The sequence below is a fragment of the Mustela lutreola genome, chromosome 1, assembly GCF_030435805.1.
Source record: "Mustela lutreola isolate mMusLut2 chromosome 1, mMusLut2.pri, whole genome shotgun sequence".
Lineage (NCBI taxonomy): Eukaryota > Metazoa > Chordata > Mammalia > Carnivora > Mustelidae > Mustela > Mustela lutreola.
In genome coordinates this window covers 174,788,424-174,799,604 of record NC_081290.1, presented here as the reverse complement: position 1 = coordinate 174,799,604, position 11,181 = coordinate 174,788,424, and the positions used below count along the sequence as shown (strand labels likewise).

Genomic DNA, 11,181 nt, shown 5'->3' with positions numbered 1-11,181 from the left:
TCCTCAGTTTTCTAATATTTATCTTAAGGTGACCTGATCCAGACTTTTGATCACCTTTGTCTAAATATTTCTATTTTAACAAAGTCCTTTTTAATACTCAGAGACTAAAACTTAGAAAAATACTCTGATTTTTATCTCACTAGAGTGGAAAATATATGGTTACCCATTAACTAATGATATCCTTGTCTACATTAGCTCCATGACATTTTTAATTCTTGGGAGCTTTTGGTTAAATGAATTTTTTAAGCTTCCTTTAAATGAAGCTTTAAGCCATCACCACATGAATAAAATTAAAGAACTAAATGAAAACAAGCCAAGTATTTACAGAGTAATAGAATGTGCAGTGGAAAGAGTACAATTCTGAAATCATAAAGCCTAAATTAGTGTGATGCATCTTTACTAGCCATGTAATCATAAACCAGTTATCTAAATGTGTTAGCCTCAGTTTTTTCACCCATGAAATGGTGATGATAATACTTATTATGCAGAGTTGTTGTGTGGATGTAATGAAGCATGGAGCATGAGAGTCTCATATTCCATGCTAAAATGATAGCTATTTTTATACTTATAATAATTCTAATAATAGTAATTAAATTGTTCAAAATGATAATATTCATTTATATTGAGGCATTGTATTGACTATTCATAGACACATTTACCAAAATAAATTTCATTTTACTTTACCCCCTCTGAGGCTATATATTCCTTAATTCAATATGAATCTCATTATGAATAATAATTATCATGATAAATATGCAGATTTTTCTTCTATTTATTTTTAGGGAAGTATCCTTTACTGTTGAACATAAAGAAACTTAAGCAAGTCTGTCTTATTCAAAATTTGCATGCTGCTTTCTTATGAAACTAGATTATAGAGTTGTATGAAATAAATTCATGCAGTTAAGACATTTATGTTTGGAAAAATGGGTGGTGAGTTTAGTATTTCAAAAGAAGATTTTTTTTTTTTTTAATTTTTTATTTTTTATAAACATATATTTTTATCCCCAGGGGTACAGGTCTGTGAATCACCAGGTTTACACACTTCACAGCACTCACCAAATCACATACCCTCCCCAATGTCCATAACCCCACCCCCTTCTCCCAAACCCCCTCCCCCCGGCAACCCTCAGTTTGTTTCGTGAGATTAAGAGTCACTTATGGTTTGTCTCCCTCCCAATCCCATCTTGTTTCATTTATTCTTCTTCTACCCACTTAAGCCTCCATGTTGTATCACCACTTCCTCATATCAGGGAGATCATATGATAGTTGTCTTTCTCTGCTTGACTTATTTCGCTAAGCATGATACGCTCTAGTTCCATCCATGTTGTTGCAAATGGCAAGATTTCATTTCTTTTGATGGCTGCATAGTATTCCATTGTGTATATATACCACATCTTCTTGATCCATTCATCTGTTGATGGACATCTAGGTTCTTTCCATAGTTTGGCTATTGTGGACATTGCTGCTATAAACATTCGGGTGCATGTGCCCCTTTGGATCACTACATTTGTATCTTTAGGGTAAATACCCAATAGTGCAATTGCTGGGTCATAGGGCAGTTCTATTTTCAACATTTTGAGGAACCTCCATGCTGTTTTCCAGAGTGGCTGCACCAGCTTGCATTCCCACCAACAGTGTAGGAGGGTTCCCCTTTCTCCGCATCCTCGCCAGCATCTGTCATTTCCTGATTTGTTGATTTTAGCCATTCTGACTGGTGTGAGGTGATATCTCATTGTGGTTTTGATTTGTATTTCCCTGATGACGAGTGATATGGAGCACTTTTTCATGTGTCTGTTCGCCATCTGGATGTCTTCTTTGCAGAAATGTCTGTTCATGTCTTCTGCCCATTTCTTGATTGGATTATTTGTTCTTTGGGTGTTGAGTTTGCTAAGTTCTTTATAGATTCTGGACACTAGTCCTTTATCTGATATGTCGTTTGCAAATATCTTCTCCCATTCTGTCAGTTGTCTTTTGATTTTGTTAACTGTTTCCTTTGCTGTGCAAAAGCTTTTGATCTTGATGAAATCCCAGTAGTTCATTTTTTCCCTTGCTTCCCTTGCCTTTTGCGTAGTTCCTAGGAAGATGTTGCTGCGGCAGAGGTCGAAGAGGTTGCTGCCCGTGTTCTCCTCAAGGATTTTGATGGATTCCTTTCGTACATTGAGATCCTTCATCCATTTTGAGTCTATTTTTGTGTGTGGTGTAAGGAAATGGTCCAATTTCATTTTTCTGCATGTGGCTGTCCAATTTTCCCAACACCATTTATTGAAAAGGCTGTCTTTTTTCCATTGGACATTCTTTCCTGCTTTGTCGAAGATTAGTTGACCATAGATTTGAGGGTCTATTTCTGGGCTCTCTATTCTGTTCCATTGATCTATGTGTCTGTTTTTGTGCCAGTACCATGCTGTCTTGATGATGACAGCTTTGTAATAGAGCTTGAAGTCCGGAATTGTGATGCCACCAACGTTGGCTTTCTTTTTCAATATCCCTTTGGCTATTCGAGGTCTTTTCTGGTTCCATATAAATTTTAGCATTATTTGTTCCATTTCTTTGAAAAAGATGGATGGTACTTTGATAGGAATTGCATTAAATGTGTAGATTGCTTTAGGTAGCATAGCCATTTTCACAATATTTATTCTTCCAATCCAGGAGCATGGAACATTTTTCCATTTGTTTGTGTCTTCCTCAATTTCTTTCATGAGAACTTTATAGTTTTCTGAGTATAGATTCTGTGTCTCTTTGGTTAGGTTTATTCCTAGGTATCTTATGGTTTTGGATGCAATTGTGAATGGGATTGACTCCTTAATATCTCTTTCTTCTGTCTTGCTGTTGGTGTAGAGAAATGCAACTGATTTCTGTGCATTGATTTTATATCCTGACACTTTACTGAATTCCTGTATAAGTTCTAGCAGTTTTGGAGTGGAGTCTTTTGGGTTTTCCACATATAGTATCATATCATCTGCGAAGAGTGATAATTTGACTTCTTCTTTGCCGATTTGGATGCCTTTAATTTCCTTTTGTTGTCTGATTGCTGAGGCTAGGACCTCTAGTATGATGTTGAATAGCAGTGGTGATAATGGACATCCCTGCCGTGTTCCTGACCTTAGCGGAAAAGCTTTCAGTTTTTCTCCATTGAGAATGATATTTGCGGTGGGTTTTTCATAGATGGCTTTGATGATATTGAGGTATGTGCCCTCTATCCCTACACTTTGAAGAGTTTTGATCAGGAAGGGATGTTGTACTTTGTCAAATGCTTTTTCAGCATCTATTGAGAGTATCATATGGTTCTTGTTCTTTCTTTTATTGATGTGTTGTATCACATTGACTGATTTGCGGATGTTGAACCAACCTTGCAGCCCTGGAATAAATCCCACTTGGTCGTGGTGAATAATCTTTTTAATGTACTGTTGAATCCTATTGGCTAGTATTTTGTTGAGTATTTTCGCATCTGTGTTCATCAAGGATATCGGTCTATAGCTCTCTTTTTTGGTGGGATCCTTGTCTGGTTTTGGGATCAAGGTGATGCTGGCCTCATAAAATGAGTTTGGAAGTTTTCCTTCCATTTCTATTTTTTGGAACAGTTTCAGGAGAATAGGAATTAGTTCTTCTTTAAATGTTTGGTAGAATTCCCCCGGGAAGCCGTCTGGCCCTGGGCTTTTGTTTGTTTGGAGATTTTTAATGACTGTTTCAATCTCCTTATTGGTTATGGGTCTGTTCAGGCTTTCTATTTCTTCCTGGTTCAGTTGTGGTAGTTTATATGTTTCTAGGAATGCATCCATTTCTTCCAGATTGTCAAATTTATTGCCGTAGAGTTGCTCATAGTATGTTCTTATAATAGTTTGTATTTCTTTGGTGTTAGTTGTGATCTCTCCTCTTTCATTCATGATTTTATTTATTTGGGTCCTTTCTCTTTTCTTTTTGATAAGTCGGGCCAGGGGTTTATCAATTTTATTAATTCTTTCAAAGAACCAGCTCCTAGTTTCGTTGATTTGTTCTATTGTTTTTTTGGTTTCTATTTCATTGATTTCTGCTCTGATCTTTATGATTTCTCTTCTCCTGCTGGGCTTAGGGTTTCTTTCTTGTTCTTTCTCCAGCTCCTTTAGGTGTAGGGTTAGGTTGTGTACCTGAGACCTTTCTTGTTTCTTGAGAAAGGCTTGTACCGCTATATATTTTCCTCTCAGGACTGCCTTTGTTGTGTCCCACAGATTTTGAACCGTTGTATTTTCATTATCATTTGTTTCCATGATTTTTTTCAATTCTTCTTTAATTTCCCGGTTGACCCATTCATTCTTTAGAAGGATACTGTTTAGTCTCCATGTATTTGGGTTCTTTCCAAACTTCCTTTTGTGGTTGAGTTCTAGCTTTAGAGCATTGTGGTCTGAAAATATGCAGGGAATGATCCCAATCTTTTGATACCGGTTGAGTCCTGATTTAGGACCGAGGATGTGATCTATTCTGGAGAATGTTCCATGTGCCCTAGAGAAGAATGTGTATTCTGTTGCTTTGGGATGAAATATTCTGAATATATCTGTGATGTCCATCTGGTCCAGTGTGTCGTTTAAGGCCTTTATTTCCTTGCTGATCTTTTGCTTGGATGACCTGTCCATTTCAGTGAGGGGAGTGTTAAAGTCCCCTACTATTATTGTATTATTGTTGATGTGTTTCTTTGATTTTGTTATTAATTGGTTTATATAGTTGGCTGCTCCCACATTGGGGGCATAGATATTTAAAATTGTTAAATCTTCTTGTTGGACAGACCCTTTGAGTATGATATAGTGTCCTTCCTCATCTCTTATTATAGTCTTTGGCTTAAAATCTAATTGATCTGATATAAGGATTGCCACTCCTGCTTTCTTCTGATGTCCATTAGCATGGTAAATTCTTTTCCACCCCCTCACTTTAAATCTGGAGGTGTCTTCGGGCTTAAAATGTGTTTCTTGGAGGCAACATATAGATGGGTTTTGTTTTTTAATCCATTCTGATACCCTGTGTCTTTTGACAGGGGCATTTAGCCCATTCACATTCAGGGTAACTATTGAGAGATATGAATTTAGTGCCAATGTATTGCCTGTAAGGTGACTGTTACTGTATAGGTCTCTGTTCCTTTCTGATCTACCACTTGTAGGCTCTCTCTTTGCTTAGAGGACCCCTTTCAATATTTCCTGTAGAGCTGGTTTGGTATTTGCAAATTCTTTCAGTTGTTGTTTGTCCTGGAAGCTTTTAATCTCTCCTTCTATTTTCAATGATAGCCTAGCTGGATATAGTATTCTTGGCTGCATGTTTTTCTCGTTTAGTGCTCTGAAAATATCATGCCAGCTCTTTCTGGCCTGCCAGGTCTCTGTGGATAAGTCAGCTGCCAATCTAATATTTTTACCATTGTATGTTACAGACTTCTTTTCCCGGGCTGCTTTCAGGATTTTCTCTTTGTCATTGAGACTTGTAAATTTTACTATTAGGTGACGGGGTGTGGGCCTATTCTTATTGATTTTGAGGGGCATTCTCTGAACCTCCTGAATTTTGATGCTCGTTCCCTTTGCCATATTGGGGAAATTCTCCCCAATAATTCTCTCCAGTATATCTTCTGCTCCCCTCTCACTTTCTTCTTCTTCTGGAATCCCAATTATTCTAATGTTGTTTCGTCTTATGGTGTCACTTATCTCTCGAATTCTCCCCTCGTGGTCCAGTAGCTGTTTGTCCCTCTTTTGCTCAGCTTCTTTATTCTCTGTCATTTGGTCTTCTATATCACTAATTCTTTCTTCTGCCTCATTTATCCTAGCAGTGAGAGCCTCCATTTTTGATTGCACCTCATTAATAGCTTTTTTGATTTCACCTTGGTTAGATTTTAGTTCTTTTATTTCTCCAGAAAGGGCTTTTATATCTCTCGAGAGGGTTTCTCTCATATCTTCCATGCCTTTTTCGAGCCCGGCTAGAACCTTGAGAATTGTCATTCTGAACTCTAGATCTGACATATTACCGATGTCTGTATTGATTAGGTCCCTAGCCTTCGGTACTGCCTCTTGTTCTTTTTTTTGTGTTGAATTTTTCCGTCTTGTCATTTTGTCCAGATAACAGTAAATGAAGGGGCAAGTAAAATACTAAAAGGGTGGCAACAACCCCAGGAAAATATGCTTTAACCAAATTAGAAGAGATCCAAAATCGTGAGTGGGGAGAAAGGGGATAAAAAGAGGTTCAAAAAGGAAGAAAGAAAAAAGAAAAGAAAAGAATATTTTTAAAGAAAGAAAACACCTAAGAAAAATGTAAAAAAAATATATATATATATATATTAGATAAACTAGTAAAAAATCGTTAAAAAAGAAAAAGGTAACAGTTAAAAAAAATTTTACCCGAAGGCGAGAAAAAAAAAAAAATGAAAAAGAAAAAATTAAATTAACTGCAAGACTAAAAAAAATCACAGGAAAAAAGCCATGAGTTCCGTGCTTGGCTTTCTCCTCCTCTGGAATTCTGCTGCTCTCCTTGGTATTGAAACCGCACTCCTTGGTAGGTGAACTTGGTCTCGGCTGGATTTCTTGTTGATCTTCTGGGGGAAGGGCCTGTTGTAGTGATTCTCAAGTGTCTTTGCCCCAGGCGGAATTACACCGCCCTTACCCGGGGCCGGGGTGAGTAATCCGCTCGGGTTTGCTTTCAGGAGCTTTTGTTCCCTGAGCGCTTTCCGTAGAGTTCCAGAGGACGGGAATACAAATGGCGGCCTCCTGGTCTCCGGCCCGGAGGAGCCGAGAGCCCAGGGCCCCACTCCTCAGTGCGCCCTCAGAGAACAGCGCCCAGTTACTCCCGTCTGCCTGACCTCCGGCCGCGCTCCGAGCTCACCGAGCCTGCGACCGGTTCAAGGTAACACGGAGCTGCGAGCTTACTGTCGGCTCTGTCTCTGTAGCCGGCTTTCCCGTTCCAATACCCGCAAGCTCTGCGACACTCAGACACCCCCGATCCTTCTGTGACCCTGCGGGACCTGAGGCCACGCTGACCCCGCGTGGGCTTCGCCCCGGTTTAGCCTCTGGAGCGATGTCCCTCAGCAGAACAGACTTTTAAAAGTCCTGATTTTGTGCGCGGTTGCTCCGCCGCTTGCCGGGAGCCGGCCCCTCCCCCCGGGGTCTATCTTCCCGTCGCTTTGGATTCACTTCTCCGCCGGTCCTACCTTTCAGAAAGTGGTTGTTTTTCTGTTTCCAGAATTGCTGTTCTTCTTCTCTTCGATCTGCCGATGGATTTTCAGGTGTTTGCAATCTTTAGATAAGCTATCTAGCTGATCTCCGGCTAGCTGAAGTAGTCTCAGCTTGCTACTTCTCCGCCATCTTGACTCCTCCTCTCAAAAGAAGATTTTAAATTTAAACCTTAAAACTGAGCTCTTTCAGCCTTATTTATAGACCATCCTTCATGCTTCATAAGTATTCCTTCATTGTAAACTAACTAATAGTTTTTGTCACAGTGTATATAACTAAAATGGATTTTGTATTCTATTATTTCAGAGTTAGTTGCAGTTTCTACTTCCTTACTTCCTCTTTTGAAAAATAGATTAATTCTACAAAAAGTTTTTTCCAGCTTTATTGAAAAATAATTGACATATTATAATTTGTAAATTTAAGAAATGATTTCTTATAACACTGCAAACTTTTAACATTGTGTAAATTTTGTACAATTTGATAAATTGTTATACATCTGTATTGCAATATAATCTACATAAAAATGTTAATACATCTACTATCTCATATAGTTGCCTCTGTTTTTTATGCATGTATTGTAAGGAATTTTAAGATCTACTCTCTTAGCAACTTTTATGTATATAGTACCGTAGAGATAAACTTCAGAGGTCTTGTGTGTTTTGTTCCAGACCGCCTCAATAAAGTGATTATCTCAATAAACTAAGTCAAATTATTATTATTATTTTTTTTGGTTTCCCAGTGCAAATAAAAAATTATGTTTCCCAGTGCATATAAAAAATAAAAACTATACTGTACTGTTCAAAAGCATTATGTCTTTAAAGAAAAACAATGTATATACCTTAAGTAAACTAGTTCTGAGTTTTCAGTGGGTCATAATTACTGATCACAGATCACCATAACAAATACAATAATAATGAAAAAACTTGAAATATTGCAAGAATTACCAACATGTGACAGAGAGACAGAAAATGAACAAATGTTGTTAGAAAAATGGTGGCAGCAGACCTATTTTATACAAAATTGCTATAAACTTTCAACTTGTAAGAATGTGATATATGCAAAATTTAATAAAGGGAAGCACAATTTTAAAAAGTATGTATATATTATTAACTATGATCATCATGGTGTACATTAGATCCCCAGAACTTTTTCATATTATAGTTGCAAGTTTGTACCCTTTGACCACCTTATTCCACCCCAGGTTCACCCCTTGTCAACTCAACTCTAAGTTTCCATTAGTTTACTTTTTCTTCAGATTCTGTATGTAGGGGATATCGTAATACATAAATTAAAAAATATATAAAATCTTTGAAATATTTCACTTACTATAATACCTTCAAGATCCATCCATGGTATTGTAAATGGCAGTATTTATTAATTTTTCATGGTTAAGTAGTATTCCATAGTATATATTTACCATACTTATTTTATTCATTCATCCATTAATGGTACTGAAGTTATTTCCATCTCTTGCTTAGAGTTAATAATTTTATAATGAACATAAGAGTGCAGATATGTCTTCGAATAGTGACTTCGTTTCCTTTAGTTATATACCTAGAAGTGGGATTACTGAATCATACGGTAATTTTACTTTTAATAATATGAATAGTCTCCATACTGTTTTCCATACAAATTTATATCCCTATCACAGTGCATAAGTTCCCCATTTCCCCAATATTTACCAAAATTTGTTAGTTTTAATTTTTTGGTAGTATATATTCTAATAGGTAGTAATATCTTGCTGTGTTTTTCAGAGGTAAACAAAAACAACAACATAATGACTTTGCCCTGAGATTTTTATGTTGAGCACTTTTTAATGCTCCTGTTGGTCATTTATATAACTTTTTTGAAAAAAAAGTCTATTGAGATCCTTTTGCTATTTTTTAATTATATATTTTTTTCTATTTGTATTTGTTGGTTATTAACCTCTTTTCAGATATAAGATTTGTAAGTATTTTCTTCCATTCTGTGGATTGTGTTTTCATTCCCTTTTTTTTTTTTTTGGCAATGCAGAAACTTTAGTTTGATGTAATACCATTTGTTTATTTTGCTTCTTTTGCTTGTGTTTTTGGTCTGGTATCCAAAAACTATTGGCAAGACCAATGTCAAGGAGAATTTTTCCTATGTTTTCCTTTAGGAAATTTAGTTTCATGCATCACATTTAAGTCTTTAATCTATTTCAAGTTAAGATTTATGAGTGATATAAGGTTCCAGTTTCATGCTGGTTTATGTGACTATTCAGTTTTAAATATCATTTATTGAACAGACTATCTTTATCCATTATATATGTTGGCCCCTGTCAAATATTAGCTGACTGTATGAAAGGATTTATTTCTGGACTCTCAATTCTGTTCTACTTGTTTATTGGTCTGTTTTTATGCCAGTATACTTTATTGTTTTGAGCATGAGGGCTTTGTAGTATAGTTTCAAATCAAGAAGTGTAATTTTGCTTCTTCATTCTTTCTCAGAACTGCTTTGATTATTTGTTGTCTTTTATGGTCTCATATAAATTTTAGGATTCTTTACTTACTTCTGTAAAAACACAATATTGGATTTTTTTAAAGATTATTTATTTATTTATTTGAGAGAGAGAGATGACAAGCAGGCAGAGAGGCAGGCAGAGAGAGAAGAGGTAGCAGCTTCCTGCTGAGCAGAGAGGCTGATGCGGGGCTCGATCCCAGGACCCTGGGATCATGACCTGAGCCGATGGCAGCAGCTTAACCCACTGAGCCACCCATGTGCCCCTAACATTGGATTTTTTATAGGAATTGAATTTAAAGATGGTTTTCAGTAGTATGGACATTTTAACAATGTTAATTCTTACCATTCATAAATATGAGCTATCTTTCCATTTGTGTCTCCTTCAATTTCTTTATCAATGTCATAGATTATCGGGTACAGATCCTTCATCATCTTAGTTAAATCTTATCCTAAGTATTTTATTACTTTTGATGCTAGTGTGAATTAGATCATTTTCTTTATTTTTTCAGATAGTTCATCATTAGAGTGTAAAAATGCTCCTGTCTTGTGCTTACTTTGGCAGCACATATACTAAAATTGGAATGATGCAGAGAAGATTAGCATGATCACTGAGCAAGAATGACATGAAAAACTATTAAAAAAATGAAACAAAACAAAATTCTTGTCTTTTATATATTTATCTTGTATTTGGCAGCTTTACTAAACTTGTTTATTCAAAAATTTTTATGGAGTTTTTAGGATTGTTTTACATGTAAGTTCATGTTATCCAAAAAAAGAAAATTTTACTTCTTCCTTTTTTTTTGAAGTCTTTTATTTCTTTGTGTTCCTTGTTTCTCTGGCTAGGACATCCAGTACTATGTCAAATGAGAGTAGTGAAAGTGGACACACTTGTGTTTTTTCTGATCTTTAAGGGGAAAACTTTCAAACTTTTTTGATTGAATATGAGATTAGCTCTGGGCTTGCAATATGTAATTTTTTCTTTAATGGATTTTTTAAATTATTTTTTTTTAATTTTTTATAAACATATAATGTGTTTTTATCCCTAGGGGTACAGGTCTGTGAATCACCAGGTTTACACATTTCACAGCACTCACCATCACTCACCATAGCACCTGCCCTCCCCAATGTCCATACCCCCACCATCCTCTCCCAACACACCTCCCCCCAGCGACCCTCAGTCTGTTTTGTGAGATTCAGTCTTTTATGGTTTGTCTCCCTCCCAATCCCATCTTCTTTTATTTTTCTTTTCATATGCCCGAAACCGCCTATGTTGCATCTCCACTTTATCATATCAGGGAGATCATATGATAGTTGTCTTTCTCAGATTGATTTATTTCGCCAAGCATAATACCCTCTAGTTCCATCCACGTCATCACAAATAGCATGATTTCATTTCTTTTGATGGCTGCATAGTATCCCATTGTACATATATACCACATCTTATTTATTGATTCATCTGTTGAAGGACATTTAGGTTCTTTCCATAGTTTAACTATTGTGGACATTGCTGCTATAAACATTTGGGTGCATG

General features: G+C 36.4%; 1 pseudogene; it reads left to right on the top strand.

The window, feature by feature from the left end:
* Positions 1-10,196: 10,196 nt before the first annotated feature.
* On the top strand, positions 10,197-10,313 carry LOC131822922 (U6 spliceosomal RNA; annotated as a pseudogene).
* Positions 10,314-11,181: the final 868 nt, after the last annotated feature.